This window comes from Myotis yumanensis, unplaced genomic scaffold, assembly GCF_028538775.1.
Source record: "Myotis yumanensis isolate MYYU_CA2020_CCGP unplaced genomic scaffold, mMyoYum1.0.hap1 SCAF_7, whole genome shotgun sequence".
NCBI classification, from domain to species: Eukaryota; Metazoa; Chordata; class Mammalia; order Chiroptera; family Vespertilionidae; genus Myotis; species Myotis yumanensis.
The window spans coordinates 12794864-12810318 of record NW_027223758.1 but is presented as its reverse complement, the minus strand read 5'-3'; the positions used below and the strand labels follow the sequence as shown (position 1 = coordinate 12810318).

At 41.9% G+C, this 15455-nt stretch overlaps 1 protein-coding gene and 1 long non-coding RNA gene across 6 annotated transcripts in view; both read right to left on the bottom strand.

Annotated features, from left to right (window-relative positions):
- Positions 1 to 5167, bottom strand: part of STAU1 (staufen double-stranded RNA binding protein 1) — a 63378-nt gene extending 58211 nt beyond the window's left edge. For 3 of the 5 annotated variants that reach the window (XM_070419790.1, XM_070419789.1, XM_070419791.1), the window contains exon 1: positions 4978 to 5065. The gene's annotated coding sequence lies outside the window, so the exon portion shown is untranslated. Of the gene's footprint in view, positions 1 to 4977 lie in introns of all 5 variants that reach the window. The other 2 variants (XM_070419792.1, XM_070419794.1) reach the window with 2 other exon arrangements.
- Positions 5168 to 7739: 2572 nt separating this feature from the next.
- LOC139014431 (uncharacterized) lies at positions 7740 to 15324 on the bottom strand. Its single transcript, XR_011472230.1, has 3 exons — positions 15245 to 15324; positions 13785 to 13985; positions 7740 to 7960 (listed from the first exon to the last, which is right to left on the bottom strand). It is a non-coding gene; the product is annotated as an uncharacterized lncRNA (long non-coding RNA).
- Positions 15325 to 15455: the final 131 nt, after the last annotated feature.

Genomic DNA, 15455 nt, shown 5'->3' with positions numbered 1-15455 from the left:
TGGGAAACAATTAAGTCTGCATATAATTTGCTTCTACCTCCACTTTCCTGGTGACATAAATCACTTTTACATCAAACTTATTCACTAGGATGGGAACGTAGATATTTTTAAAATAAATTAAGCTATTTACAATAATTTCACAATTTTGTTATTTTAAAAATAATTATGTTCTTTGGTAAGGTTTTTTAGTTCAGAACATTAAGTTGTGAGCAAAACAGATATGCAAACTGTGCACCTGGTGGTATTTAAAATCAACACAGCTAAAAAATAAATGAATAAAATAAACACAGCTATATATTATAATCCTATCCATAGTAGGTAAAAACATAGGATTTTGTCAACATTATTCAAGCTTTTAATACTTAATTTATCGATAAGCACATCTTGGTTCATTAGACAATTTCCTTTAAAAAGCAGAGAGTTCTGGTCCTAGCTGGTTTAGCTCAGCAGATAGCGAGTTGACTGAAGGGTCCTGGGTTCAATTCTGGTCAAGGGCACATGCCTGGGTTGCAGGCTAGGTCCCCAGTAGGGGATGTACAGGAGGCAGGCAGCCAATCAGTGATTTTCTCTCATCATTGATGTTTCTCTCTCTCTCCACCACTTCTTCTCTGAAATAAATAAAAGTATATTTTTTTCTTTTAAAGAAAAAAGGCAGAGTTCTGACCCAGCCATTATGCTCAATGGTTGAGCATTGACCCAGGAACCAAGAGGTCACAGTTTGATTCTGGGTTGTGGGCTGGATCCCCATGGGAGGGTATGCAGTAGGCAGATCAATGATTCTCTCTCATCACTGATATTTCTCTCTCTCTCTCCTGCTCCCTTCCTCTCTCTGAAATCAATAAAAATAAACATTTAAAAGAGAAGGACAAGTAGAAGAGAGGTGATAAAGCAAGGGTAATAAAATGTTAATGGCACAGAGTAAGTGATAGATATAAGAGGTGACATTAAAATTCTTTAAACTTTGTTATATATTTGTAATTTTTCATAATGAAATATTCAGTAAAAATAAACATAGCAACCATGTCTTCTCGTAGTTCAATCTCTAACTTGTAAATTATATTTTTTAGGATAGCATAAATGCTATATGTCTTAATTTTGATAAAGTTTTACTTAAAGAAAAGTTCAAGTAGAAATTGTACCAGAAGCATATTAACCACAAAGGTCTCCACCACCACAAGTTAATTTAAAATAACCTGTCACAGGTCTAGTGGAGAACAAAATCTGTCATAAAATTCTCTAAAAACTTCTGAAGGCTCCAAAATCCAAAAGGAGAGCAAGGCCAAAAGCTCTCATTTGAGGGGAGGAGTTTACATTTCCCCAAATTGAGCAATTCTGTGTCACTAAGCTGCATGTGAAATATGATCCAGTTTGGAGGCTAATAATAACAAGGCCCTATGACATCTCACAAAAAGATACCTTTTTCATGAAAGTTTCATCTTTATTTATACCAGTAAGTTTCACTCTCACTCCATCCAGTAAAAGGGCATCAGAGAAAGTTGCCCTGTAAGGTGAGACCTACTCTGTACCTCTAGGTTAAATACTTCACTGTTTTATGGGGGAGAGACTCTGGATGAAGCAGCACAGGATATTCCCAGGTTTAATGATTACACCCAGAATAATGTTAATGGTTGGACTTCAGAATTGGAGGAGGGGAGGGAATTCTGAGTCATGCTCATTTTTAAACTTAAGATAATCTGCATATAAATGAGCTTTCTGGCTTAATTTTAAAAGAGAACAATGATAGACTGAATAAACTGCACAGTATTTATGATAACAATTCCAAAAACATAAAAGTTTTACTTTAAGCCAACTAGGAAGTACTAAGCATTTTTTTAAATTTTTAAAATATATGTTTATTGATTTCAGAGAGGAAGGGAGAGGGAGAAAAAGACAGAAATATCAATGATGAGAGTCATCCATCAGCTGCCTCTGCAGTCCCTATGGGAATGGAGCCTGCAACCCGGGCATGTGCCTTTGACTGGAATCAAACACAGGACCCTTCAGTCTGCAGGTCAACGCCCTATCCACTGAGCCAAACTGGCTAGGGCCTAAGCATTTTTTAAAATAAAGTACATTTTGTGTCCTTTCTTAGACACCAAATTAGATTTTCCCCCTAAGTTAATTTTAAGAGGTATGTATGTCCCTCCCCATCTCTCAGGTTGTAATATCTGAAACACAACATACATTTTTGCCATACTGACCAAGTTCAAAAATAAACCTACATAACTGAAATAACAATGCTATAGTCTAAAAGCTGGAAACTGTTCATGACCAGAAATGTGAAAACTAAGTAATAATGACAAACAATATTCCTGTCAACTTTCATTCTAGGAGAGCCTTCCTTTAAGCAAGAAAGAAAAACATGAATATCTATGCTATGAATTCATACTTACTAAATTTGTTTATAAATACAGCAGATGGGAAGGTGGGGTCTTTGGAAAATAATTCTACAACAGTTTTTAAATCAAATATCCTTTGCTTAATTCTTAACCTAAGGTAATAGCAGCATATTTACATAAAAACTGTAAAGAAACTTTGAAAGTTATTATGAATTATTAACTGTTGTTTAACTTTGACACAAAGCTATTCTCCATTAAAAGTGATTTAACAGGTAGGTCTCTCCACCAAAACAGGATTAGGGATATCTGTATTTCTGATTACTTTTCAATTACAATCATTAATAATAGCTCAAGAATTGTTGCTTTTGTACACAAAGAAGCAAAGAAGTATTTTGGATATAACTTTGAAGGGAGGAGGTAAGCACTGAATCAAGAGCTAATTTGGTTGCTAATTTTTTTCCCCCTGCGGTATAGTAATCATGTATAAAGAAGAGAAGCCCAATAAACAAAGTAAGAACTGTGATTCTACTAAAAGTCAATTTTGTGGCAGATTAAGAGTCTGGGGCAATCTGATAAAATTATGTTTAGGATTTATTTCAAAATAACCTAGTTTGGGGGAGGGTGTACTATACAAAACAAGATTGGACGGGCTATAATTTAACAACTGTCAAAGCTAGGTGACCAATATATGGAGATTCACTATACTACTTGAGTTTTGTTATGTTTTCCATAATAAAAAGGTTGTTTTTTTTAAAAATTAGGTTACCTACTGCAATATTAAAACATTTCCCAAACATTACAATTTGTGATATGGCAGAAGACATTGCTATGTCTTCTTTTGCTTGTATAGTTATCTGGGTGCTTTTAAAGAGTTATCCAAACAAAGATTTTAAACTAGAGATGATGGTAAGATTATGTCAGAAAATTCTAAGAAAAAGTCAAAAACAGAGAGGCCACTTTGCATCGTGTGTTACTGAGAGATGGGTGTAAATTAAAAGTTTTAAGTTCAGTAAGGAAATCTACCTAAAATAATCCAATGTACAGGAGGATCACTGACTAGAACAAACACACAGGTCTCAGTCTTTTGTAAATGCGAACCTCCATGAGTTGCATTTCCTTAATGAAAGGTACACCTAAACAACTAAGCACAGAATTAAGAGAAACTCGGCATTTCTTAGAGTTGCTGTTTTATAAATCCTACCTGTCACCAGGATGACTGAAACTGCTCCCTGTTCAATCCAACCGCATTTTTAGTTTTTACTTCAACAAGCAGCAATGTAATTTACATTGGGCGAGCACACCGATTCTTGAGAGCCCAAAAATCAACCAAAAAGCCTGGTTTAACTCTATTCCCATCACCGCCTAAACAATTAAAGCTACAAGCAGAACGCAAGAGTGACCTTAAAAATGTCCCCACAGCCAAAGAACAAGGGGCAGAACAGACTGAAGCACACATCTTCCCCGGAACAGAAGAAAACTTCCACATAAGCAATACTGCGACACGGAGGTGGGGCAAGGGCTTAAAAGGAAAGTCGGCCAACAGGGACGAGGGAATAAAAAGCACAGCTGCAGCGAAAAAAAAAAAAAAAAAAAAAGTTAGAAGTTAGAGATAATAGCGCAAGAAAGGGCATTTTCCAGCTTCGTACACCCTCCCCCGCCCCACCCCCTTCAGAGCCTGCAACACAGCAAGAGCTCCAAAAACGTTTGCCGAACTCAAGGAAAGCTTCTGCCAGCAACTTTCCCAGGAACGGAATGACAACAAGAAGCCTGATGACGGCAGGAAAACAGGGAGCTGGTGAAAATCTTGCAGTTGGCTCGGCTGAGGAGGTGGAAATAACAGCACCTTTTACAGACTGCCTACTGACAGGGTGTCCCAGTTAAACGTACACTCCTTCCAGATATGAACGCCCCAAATAATAAATCGGCGCTGCAAGCGGGCACGCTGAACATCTCTGCCTCCGAGGAAACCCACACGGGGAGGTGGGTCAACTTCTGTCCACGCTGCCCCCTAAGTTATGGCTTCATATCACGCTAATCAATTATGCAGATGCTTTACTGGGACACGCTGTGGGTCTGGCACTTGGATAAGCGCTTTACACGCCCCAGTTCACCGAACCTTAACCACCTGAAGCGGCAGGGACCTCATTAGCCCCTTGTTCCAACTAAGACACCGGGCGTTTCAGTGATTTGCCTAAAAAGGCACAGGTGGGACTCACACCCGCGTCCGACACCTGAGCGGTGCTCCTGACCACCGGTCGGTAGCGGTGCTGCTACCCACCGGGCTGCGTTCTCTCAGGTGCTCGGCCCTCAGGGGCTTGACGCGGGGACCCTGCGCCCCTGGCCCGGGAAGAGCCTCCGCACTCCGCGCGCGAGGAGGAAGGAGGGGAGGCGGCGTGGCACCTGTTTCTGGCCCCAACAAGGGGCGGAGGAACTGGCAGCGACCAGGGTCCAGGCCGCGGGGCACCCCGACGCGGGGGGCGCGGGAGGATCCTCCCCTCCGGGAAGGTCCCGCCGGCTGGGAGAGGCCCCGGGAAGGAGGCGGGGCGCGCGGTCCCGCCGAGGCCTAGGCCCCCACTCGCCGCCCACCTCTCGGCGGCGCAGCCCCGGCGCGGGCCCCGTCAGGCCCTGGACACCTCACCTGGCTGCTGCCTGGAGCTTGTCCCCCGACTGGCGGTCCTGGGCGGCGGCGGCGAGGAGGGGAAGAAGGAAGGAGGGAGAGAAGGAAGGGACGGCGGGAGGGAAGAGGCGGAGTGGCCGCGGAGGAGGCGGGCGCCGCCGGGCCGCGGGGGGTGAGAGGAAGGGGGAGCCGAATCTGACGCGGCCACCGCCGGCGCAAACGCTGAGGAGCCGCTCCGGCGCCCGCAGCCCGGCAGGAAGTGACGGGGGAGGGGCCTATGCCCGCCCCCCAGCTCCTGCCCTCCTCCCTCTCGGCCCCACCCCCGCCCGCGGTCCGGACCACAAATCCCAGCGGGCTCTGCGGCAGCGCCTGCGCTCGCAAGGCACGCCGGCAGCCTAGCGGGCTGGGGCCTGGTCTTGCTTGAGCTGCCTAGTTCCGCCCTAGGCGCTGGGACCTGCTGGGAGTTGTAGTTCGGCTGGGAGATGGGCCTGGGCTGCTCTCGAGAAGCAGGGCGGAGCCTTTCTTTTTCCTCACCATGTTCTTTCTTCCGGTTTTCCTCTCAGTCCTTCTCCCCCCTCGGTTCCTTCTTTTCCTCCATCCCTCAATTCCTCCTTCCGTAAATGTTTATTAAACGCCTGCTGTATGCAAAGAGCTGACAATACAGTATGGTGGTAAAGAGAAAGACAACAATTCCTGCCCTCATGGAGCTTACGTTCTAGTAGGGAGTAAAACATAAAAATAAAGTCAGCCCCTGACTGGTTTGGCTCAGTGGATACAGCGTTTGCTTGTGGACTGAAAGGTCCCAGGTTCGATTCCCGTCAAGGGCATGTACCTTGGTTGCGGGCACATCCCCAGTAGGAGGTGTGCAGGAGGCAGCTGACTGATGTTTCTCTCCCATCAATGTTTCTGACTCTCTATCCCTCTCTGTAAAAAAATCAATAAAATGTTTAAAAAAAATAAAATCAGTAAGTTTTATAGTGAGTTAAAAGGTAAGAAGTGCCAGATCCTATTTCTCTCACCCAATTCTAGATAAACTAAATGTATTTTAGCAGCTATCTTATATGGCAGGTTGGGGTTTGGGGTGGGGATTCTTTTTTTTTTTTTTTTTGCTAAAAGTATTACAAAGGGTATTACATATGTGTCCTTTCCTGCCCCGCCCCCTGCGCCCTTGACAATCCCCTGCCCTCCCTTACCCCCCAGTGTCTTATGTCCATTAGTTATGCTTATATGCATGCATACAAGTCCTTCGGTTGATCTCTTACTCCCCTCCCTCCTGCCCCCCAACCCTCCCTGGCCTTCCCACTGCAGTTTGACAATCAGTTTGAGGCAGCTCTGCCTCTGTATCTATTATTGTTCAAAAGTTTGTAATGGTCTTTATTATCCATGAATGAGTGAGATCATGTGGTATTTTTCCTTCATTGACTGGCTTATTTCACTTAGCATAATGCTCTCCAGTTTGGGGTGGGGATTCTTGGACCTCTAGAATCACACAACAAAGAATAACGCAGCATTGTGAGAGGTCCAGGAAACTGAAGGACTGCAGATGCCCAGGCCTCCTCCTGCTTCCCTACTCTTTAAAAAGTTTATTTTCTTTTTTTGCTTTTTTTTTCCAGAGAGAAAGGGAGAGGGAGAGAGAGAAACATCAATGATGAGAGAGGATCACTGATGGAATTCCATTTTCCGGAATCCAGCCAGCAACCCAGGCAAGTGCCCTGACCAGGAATCAAACGTGACCTCCCGAGTCATAGGTCAACGCTAGACCACTGAGCCATGCTGGTCTCTGCTTCTCTCTTAATCCAACTATTGTTCAATCTTTCCAAAGCAATATAGTTTAATTTGTATAAATTCATAATATGAGGTCCTCTGGCTGAAGGGGTCCCTCCAAACAATGCTTTGGGACTTTTCCCGAGCCACAGAGGACTCCTCTCCTGGACCAGGACTTTGTAAATTCAACGAAACTGAATCCCAGGACACCAATAACAGTCCAAGGACTTTAACTGTCCCTGAGTGCCCATCCATGACAGTACTAAACAACAATCAAATATTGTCCAGCCCGCTGCTGAAGGCGAATTATTTTTCTTTCTAACTTCCAAGCAGTCTGATTCCATAGCTCACATAAGTAAAGGAGCAGACATGGAGGTGTTTCCCTAAACCCAAAGCTGGGGTCCCTGTACAATCATACAATCTCTTCAAAGGTGTAAAGGTAGAAGGTGGTGTTCTGACCCGTTTTACTATCAACCATGAGGGTTCAGGTGATGGGCTTTTGACTTCCGATCTTAAATTTCTTCCCTTATTCTATACATTGAGGGAGTGGTCGCTCTATTTTTTTTTTCTTTCAAATACAGGCTTTGGATTTTATTTTTATAACTTGGACCTCAGTACAGTTGGACCTCTGTTTCCTCGTTAAATGATTAGAAACAACCATTTCCTATCTTACCCAGAGATCGTAAGAATTTGTAGAGCTTGATACCGTCTCATCTTCCCCATCTGAAGAGTGAAATATCTCTCCATAGCGTTGTGATGTCCTAAGTGTGATGCTCTGAGCAACCCAGGCTACTATCTGCTCCTATTAGTGACTAATCACCTGTCATTCCACGGGTCAGGCATCCTTACAGCACTCTGCTCTCCTCCCTCCCCCAACCACTGATCTTACTGTCTCCATAGTTTTGCCTTTTCCAAAATGTCATATACAAAGTTGGAATAGGCTAGTATAGTTCTCTAAGATTGGCTTTTTTCACTTAGTAATATGCACTTAAGTTTCCTCCATGTCTTTTCATGGCTGATAGCCCACTTTTTTATTTTTGATAGCTCATGTTTTTTTATATTTTCAATAGATACAGTAAATAATTATAATTTTTAGATAAAAATCAACTTCTCATAGGGCTTTTATGAGCGTTGCATGTTCCCATTTCTTCTTACAAACACATATAATTTATCTTCTCGGAAGGAACACGCAGAATTTAGTGAAACTTCATTGTCACAGTGTCTTACTTCTGTCTTCTTCCTAAAGAAAAATAAATACTTCTTTTATTATTTGGCAAGAATCAAAAAGTCTTCATGCCCTTGGAAGAGAATATGACTGACAGTCTCTAGGTACAAATAGAGAAAAACAAATCTAAGTGACCCACTTCTGAACCCAAGTCAGCCCCATGGCTAACCTATGCCTCTAATTACTATTCTTTGGTTATACAACATGAAAGTACAGAGTCATTTTCAAAAACAAGGACTATTAAATCTTTAGATTGTTTTTTTTTTTCTCTTTCTTCTGTGTTTTTAGTTTTAATTAGTTGCTATCACTCTAACACTTACATAATAATCTGGGTTTGTATCATCTCTTTAAAAATGAGGCAGATTTGGCTGCACAGAGCCTGTGAGTGGCAGCTGCTCCCTGAAGATAGACATATCCTTTTCATGTTACCACAGACCCTAACCTGCCCACGTCTCTCATTTAGTTACACTCTTCTTTGTGTTGACATTTAAGTTTGCAATGCCTGGCCTACTGTGTAACTGCATGGACTAAGGATGGTTTATGGAGCTGAAAACTCACCAGAAAGACAAAGAATCTCCAAATGTAAATGTGATAAACACAGGAAGGAAAGGTACATAGTATTATGGGGGCCTTTATTAACATCCTGAAGCATGGTAGATGTAGCAAAGATTTAAAGGAAATGAAGGAGGTAACCAGGCAAAAATGATATGGGAAGTCTTCTAACCAGTCCAAGTAGGGTGGGAAGCATGTACAAAACCCTGTGGCAGGACAGCATGCGGCCCAGGTTCCAGTTACTATTGCTACAAAATGAATCACTCCCAAATTTAGCGGCTTAAAAGAACAGCAACCAGTTAATTATCTCTCATAGATGTGGGTCAGGAATTCAGAAAGAGTTTGGCTGGTTTCTTCTAACTTGGCATCTCTAATATGGAGCTGGACCACTGCGGGGTAGAGCCCCTGGGCACTGACTGGGTGCCTCTGGGCCTATCCATGTGGTCTCTGCAAGGGCTACTTTGAGCTTCCTCACAGCATGGCAGCCTCAGGGCCCTCTAGTTGTTCATTAGAATAGTTAAACAATACGTAAGCTGCAGTGGAATGGCAGCAGAAGGCTTCAAGAGTGAGTATGCCAAAGAGCAAGGCAGAGCCTCATTGCATTGCCTTATGTGACTCAGTCTTGGACGTCACATAGAGCCATGTCAGCTGTAGTTTATTGGCTACAAGCAAGACACAAGCCTGTCCAGATCCGATGGTAGGGGAATTAGATTCTACCTTCTGATGGGGGAGAGGAAATGGCAGGTCTGGAACTCGGAGGAAAGGCAGGGCTGGATACACAACATGTGAATATCATTTGGGAGGTAATTGAAGCCTTGGGTATGGCTGTTAGTGGATGTTAACACCTGACAAATTATTTCTGTTCCACTCTCATAGCCCCTTAGCACAACTTTGCAACCTTATAATTATTCAATTATTTGCTGAATTTGCTCTGTTTGGCTAGGACTATATGATCAACTTCCAAGAGGGCATACACTCAGACTGTCTTAGTCACCATCATGTCTCTGGTCCCTAATACGGTGCCTGATACACACAAATTTCCATTAACTGTTGATGAATCACAACCTCTGTTATCTTTGTTGGAGTCTCTAAAAAACAAGAAACACCTGTCAGATTGATTAGTGTATGTCACACTTATACTATGTGTTACAAGGGAAAACAAGGTTGAGAACTATTTGCTAGTCTAGATGAGTAATCCTCAAGATTATTTGTGGTAGACCGTTCCCCTAAAACTATTTCAGAATCTTAGGGTGACAACAATTAGAAGATATAATGAATAAAAAAAGATAGAATGGGAGACCTCATTTATAAGGCAATTAAAAATTCCTAGGAATAAACTTTACAGTAATGATGCACAATCTATGTGAAGAAAAAATTTTAATTCTACAGAACACAGAAAGAAGACTTGAAGAAATAGAAACATAAACTGTGATCTTGCCTAGCAAGACTCTGTCTGCATCATTAAGATAGATGTTTGATAAGATCCCAATAAAAACACAAACAGAATTTTATTTTGGAGTTAGATGAACCATGTCCAAAGTTTTTATGGAAAAATTAACCAGAAAATATTTCTGAAAATGCCTGACCAAGTAGACAACATACTATAAAACCTTACTAATTAAAACTGTTAGGTACTAGTGCCTAATTCCACAAGCCAGTGGAAGACAAGAAAAATTCCCAAATAGAACAAAACACATGTAGGCATTTAGTATTCAATAAAGGTGGCATTTCAAATTGGTGAAAATAACTGGATTTTATTCAATAAATGGTTTGAGACAATTATGTAGCCTCTGGCATAAAAAACAAACACAAAGTTAAATACATACCTCCTATCTTATACCAGGAAAAGAGTCATAATGGATCGAGAACTTAAATGGAAAGAAGGAAACCATAAAAAGATGGAAAGAATCCCTAATTCCTTATGACCATGATGGAGAAGACTCTTTTAGCTATATTTGGACTGCAACTAGTGCCCATTTGTAAACTGTTTATTACCTGCTCAGCACAATATAAGTACAGAAATTGAAAATAAGTTCTCAGAAAGTTTTCTAGCAAAATGATATTGCCACATTTTATTGTATTTTAACAAAAGTACCAGTCTGGCTCTAATCAGTTTGGCTCAGTGGTTAGAGTGTCGGCCTGTGGATTAAAGGGTCCCGGGTTCGATTCTGATCAAGGGCATGTACCTTGGTTCCAGGCTCAGTTCCCAGTAGGGGGCGTGCAGGAGGCAGCTGATCGATGTTTCTAAGTCTCTATTCTTCTCCCATCCTCTCTGTAAAATCAATAATATCTATATATATCTACATCTATCTATCTATCTATCTATATATATATATATTAAAAGCTTCCTATTAATATTTTAAATATATATATATCTTTTAAAAAGGTTGCTAGTTCAAATCCCGGTCAGGGCACATGGCCAGATTGCAGGCTCAGTCCCTGGTAGGGGCATACAGGAGGCAGCCAATTGATGTTTCACTCTCAAGTCTATATTACTTTCTCTTTCTCCCTTCCTCTCTCACTAAAAAAATCAATTAAAAAATATTTTGTTAATCCTCACGGGAGGATATTTTTTCCATTGATTTTTAGAGAGCGTGGAAGGGAAGATGGGAGGGGGGGGTAAGGGGGTGGGGTAGGGAGAGACAGAGAGAGATAGAGAGAGAGAGAGAGAGAGAGAGAGACATACATCTATATGAGAGAGACACATAGATTGGTTGCCTCCCGAAAGCACCCCAGCTGGGGCTGGGGATCAAATCTGCAACCCAGGTACATGCTCTTGACCAGGAATTAACCCAAAACCCTTCCGTGTACAGGCTGATGCTCTAACCACTGAGAACACTGGTCAGGGCAATAGCAAAAAATATATATATTTAAATATATTTTTATTGATGTCAGAGAGGAAGGGAGAGGGAGAGAGAAATAGAAACATCAATGATGAGAGAGAATCATTGATTGGCTGCCTCCTGCACACCCTACACTGGAGATCGAGCCCAAAACCTGGCGATTTCCTGACATGAACGGACCCGTGACCTCCTGGTTCATAGGTCTACACTCAATCACTGAACCACGCCGGCTGGGCTACATATATTTTTTAATAAAAAAACATTTTGAAAAAATGGCAACAGCCAAAATAAATAAATAAATAAAAATAAAAAATGACAACAGCCAACACATCGATAGCTGTCTGATGTGAATGCCATGTCTTTTTTTTTTTTTGAATGCCATGTCTTGAACCATAAATATATAGGTCATATAATAGAGTTGCTTCTTATTGGTCACATCACATAATAAGGTTGTATCTGATTGGTTAATTCTTGGTACTAGAAATCATTATATACAAGTATAGGCACCTAACTTTTTTTAAAAAGTCACTTTGGAGCAAAAAGGGTAGGTAATTACTCTTATTTTTTGTAAATAAGTCAAAATTATACCTTTTTTTGGTCAGATTGGCCAAAAATACATTTTTTGGTGTGCCATAGAATTTTAGTAATTAGTTTATGTGTGCCATGAGATGAAAAAAGTTGAAAATCACTGATCTAGGAAATAACACTCAATAAAGTGGCAGTAGATGTTCTTCATTCACAAGACTGCATCTAAAATCAGGGTATGAAACTTGCCACCATCATAACCACCATTAAAAGAGATCTGAGGCTATAATTTTTTTTTTAAATCTTTATTGTTCAGATTATTACATTTGTTCCTCTTTTTTCCCCCCATAACTCCCCTCCTTCCAGCTCCCACACCACCCTCCACCCTCACTCCCCACCCGCTGAGTTCATCCATAGGTGCATGATTTTTGTCCAGTCACTTCCCGCATCTCCCACACCCCTTTTCCCCTAAGAATAGTCAGTCCATTCCCTTTCTATGTCCCTGATTCATTATAATCACCAGTTCATTCTGTACATCAGGTTATTTATTCACTTGATTCTTAGATTCATTTGTTGATAGATGCATATTTGTTGTTCCTAATTTGTATCTTTACCTTTTTCTTCTTCTTCCTCTTCTTAAAGGATACCTTTCAGCATTTCATATAATACTGGTTTGGCGGTGATGAACTCCTTTAGTTTTTCCTTATCTGTGAAGCTCTTTATCTGACCTTCAATTCTGAATGATAGCTTTGCTGGATAAAGTAATCTTGGTTGTAGGTTCTTGGTATTCAGCACTTTGAAAATTTCTTGCCATTCCCTTCTGGCCTGCAAAGTGTCTGTTGAGAAATCAGCTGACAGTCGTATGGGTATTCCCTTGTAGGTAATTGAGCCTCTTTCTCTTGCTGCTTTTAAGATTTTCTCTTTGTCTTTTGCTCTTGGCATTTTAATGATGATGTGTCTTGGTGTGGTCCTCTTTGGATTCCTTTTGTTTGGGGTTCTCTGCACTTCTTGGACCTGTAAGTCCATTTCTTTCTCCAGGTGGGGGAAGTTTTCTGCCATTATTTCTTGAAATAGGTTTTCAATATCTTGCTGTCTCTCATCTTCTGGCACTCCAATAATTCTGATATTAGACCGCTTAAAGCTGTCCTAGAGGCTCCTTACACTATCTTCACATTTTCAGATTCTTTTTTCATTTTGCTTTTCCAATTGGGTGTTTTTGTCGAATCTTTGGTTTGATTCTTGTGCTCCTCTGGTCTGCTATTGGGTATAATATTCTTTATTTCAGTCCGTGTATGCTTACTTTCTAATTTCTTTATCGTAGCATCGAGGGTCTCATTAGTTTTCGTGAGGCTCTGCACAAATTTATGGCAAGCCCTCAAAATTGCGATTCTTAGCTCCATATCTTCCATTTCTGTCATGTTTTTTTGTCTCCGCATCTTATATGCTTTCTTGGTGCCCCCCCCTTGTGGTCTCAGTGCGCAGTCTTGTTCTAGCCAAGCCTTAATTGTTGTAGTTAACACTAGAGGGATTTGACCACCAGGCCAACTGGCTGTAGGAATCAGCTGTGGAAAACGTCTGTCTTCTGGGGAGGCGTTATTCCAGCCTTTGCCTGAGGCGGTCGGCAAATGGTTGTGCGCAGGGCCTGGGCGGGGCGGGCTCAACAGGGCGGGGGGAGGGAGCAGCTATGGCCGCTCTCAGTCCGTCCCCAGGGGCTCTGCCTCTCTGTCCCAACAACCGCTGCAAACCTCGGAGGGACCGTAGCCAGACAGTCCCGCTTCTCCCGTTTGAGTCTGGGTCCCTAGAGACTCGCCCGGATCTGTAGCCCAGAGTCTGAGACTCGCTCCTGATTGAAAACGACAACCGCGCCCTCGGCCGCCAGCCCGCTTTGCGCGCGCACCCTCACCACCGCACCGCAGTACCTTTAAATTTTCCACACTGCGCCTCCGCTGAGCGTCGGAATGCTGTTGTTTTTGCTTCTAGTTGAAGAGACTCTCCTCAGCCAGCCTTCCCGTGGTTCTGGTTGATGTCCGCTCCGACTTTTAGTTGTATTTTTGAAGTGGTTGTCCACGGCGGCAGTCTCCGGTGTTTACCTATGCCGCCATCTTCCCGGTCTCTCTCGGCTATAATTTTTTTTAAAAGAGGAAAGTAACAAGTGTTGGCAAGGATGTGAAGAAATTGGAACCTTAATACCTTACTAATGGGAATGTAAAATGGTGCAGCCATTGTGGAAAACAGTTTGCTGGTTCTTCAAAAAGGTAAACGTAGAATTTTCATCTTTCCCAGCAATTTCACTCTTAGACATATACCAAAGGAATCGAAAAGAAGGAATCAAATATATTCTTGTGTGTCAATGTTCACTGCAGCAGTATTCACAATAGCCAAAAGGTGGAAACAACCCAAATGTTCATCAACAGAAAAATGAATAAACAAAATATGGTATAGACCTACAACAAAACATTATTCAGCTATAATGAAGTCCTGATACATGCTTCCATTTGGATGAACCTTGAAAGCAGTATGTTAAGTGAAATAAGCCAGATACAAAAGAATATTGTATATTGCAACATGTATGAAATATGTAGAATAGGCAAATTCATAGAGACTAAGTAGAGGAGAAGTTGCAGACTAGGGAGAGAGAATGGGAAGTTATTGCTTAATGGGTGCAGAGTTTCTGTTTGAGCCCATAAAAAGCTTTGGAAACACAGTAGTGATGGTTACACAACACTGTTAATGGAATTAACAGTGAACTGTACATTTTAAATGGGTAAAAAAAGACAACTGAACATACTTTGTTGTACAACTACAACTCTGTTGCAAGTAGAGAGTGTTGATATGGAAGGAGCAAACATCTATGAAGGAGGATGGGCAATGCAAGAGGGCTTCATATAGGAGGTGATGTTTAGGGCAAGTTGTCTAGAGGAAGTAATCACAAGCTGCATTTAAGAGTAATATTTCCACAAGCAGAAATGAGAGAAGTTTCTAGAAAGCCTGCGCCCCACTTTCTGAATGACCCTGGCGCCCCTGCCTAGATTATTATCTTGGCTCTGTTATTAACTGTCTCTGTGACCTTCCGACCCCTCTGTGCCTCAGTGTTCCCATCTGTAAAAAGGTGATAGTCATTTTACTTCTGTGAGGGTTACTGTGAGGATTAAACTAATTAATACATGTAAAAGAACTTAGCAGTATTTGGCACATAGTAAACATTCTATAAGTGTTAGCTATTTTTATTTCTTTTTTACGAAAACGTTTATTGCGGAAAGTCAGAAAATAAAAATCACTTGTAATTCTACCGCCCAGAGAAAATCACTGCTAACCGTTTATTGTATTATCTTCCAGTTTTATGTACATAAATATACACATACAGAGCTTATCCACGCACCTCTTTAGACTTTCTCGCCCCTCGCACTCTGCAACGTCCCCCCTGCTTTTTGAGACAATGGAATTTGACAGAGGCAAATCCCGCCCCTTGATTGTGTCACTAGAAGCCACGCCCCACACTAGCGCATGCGCAGTCCTCGGGCGCCGTGGTTCGTCGAGGGCTTCTTCAGAACGGAAGTGACGCAGGCAGTGACGAGGGGACGGTCGCTGAA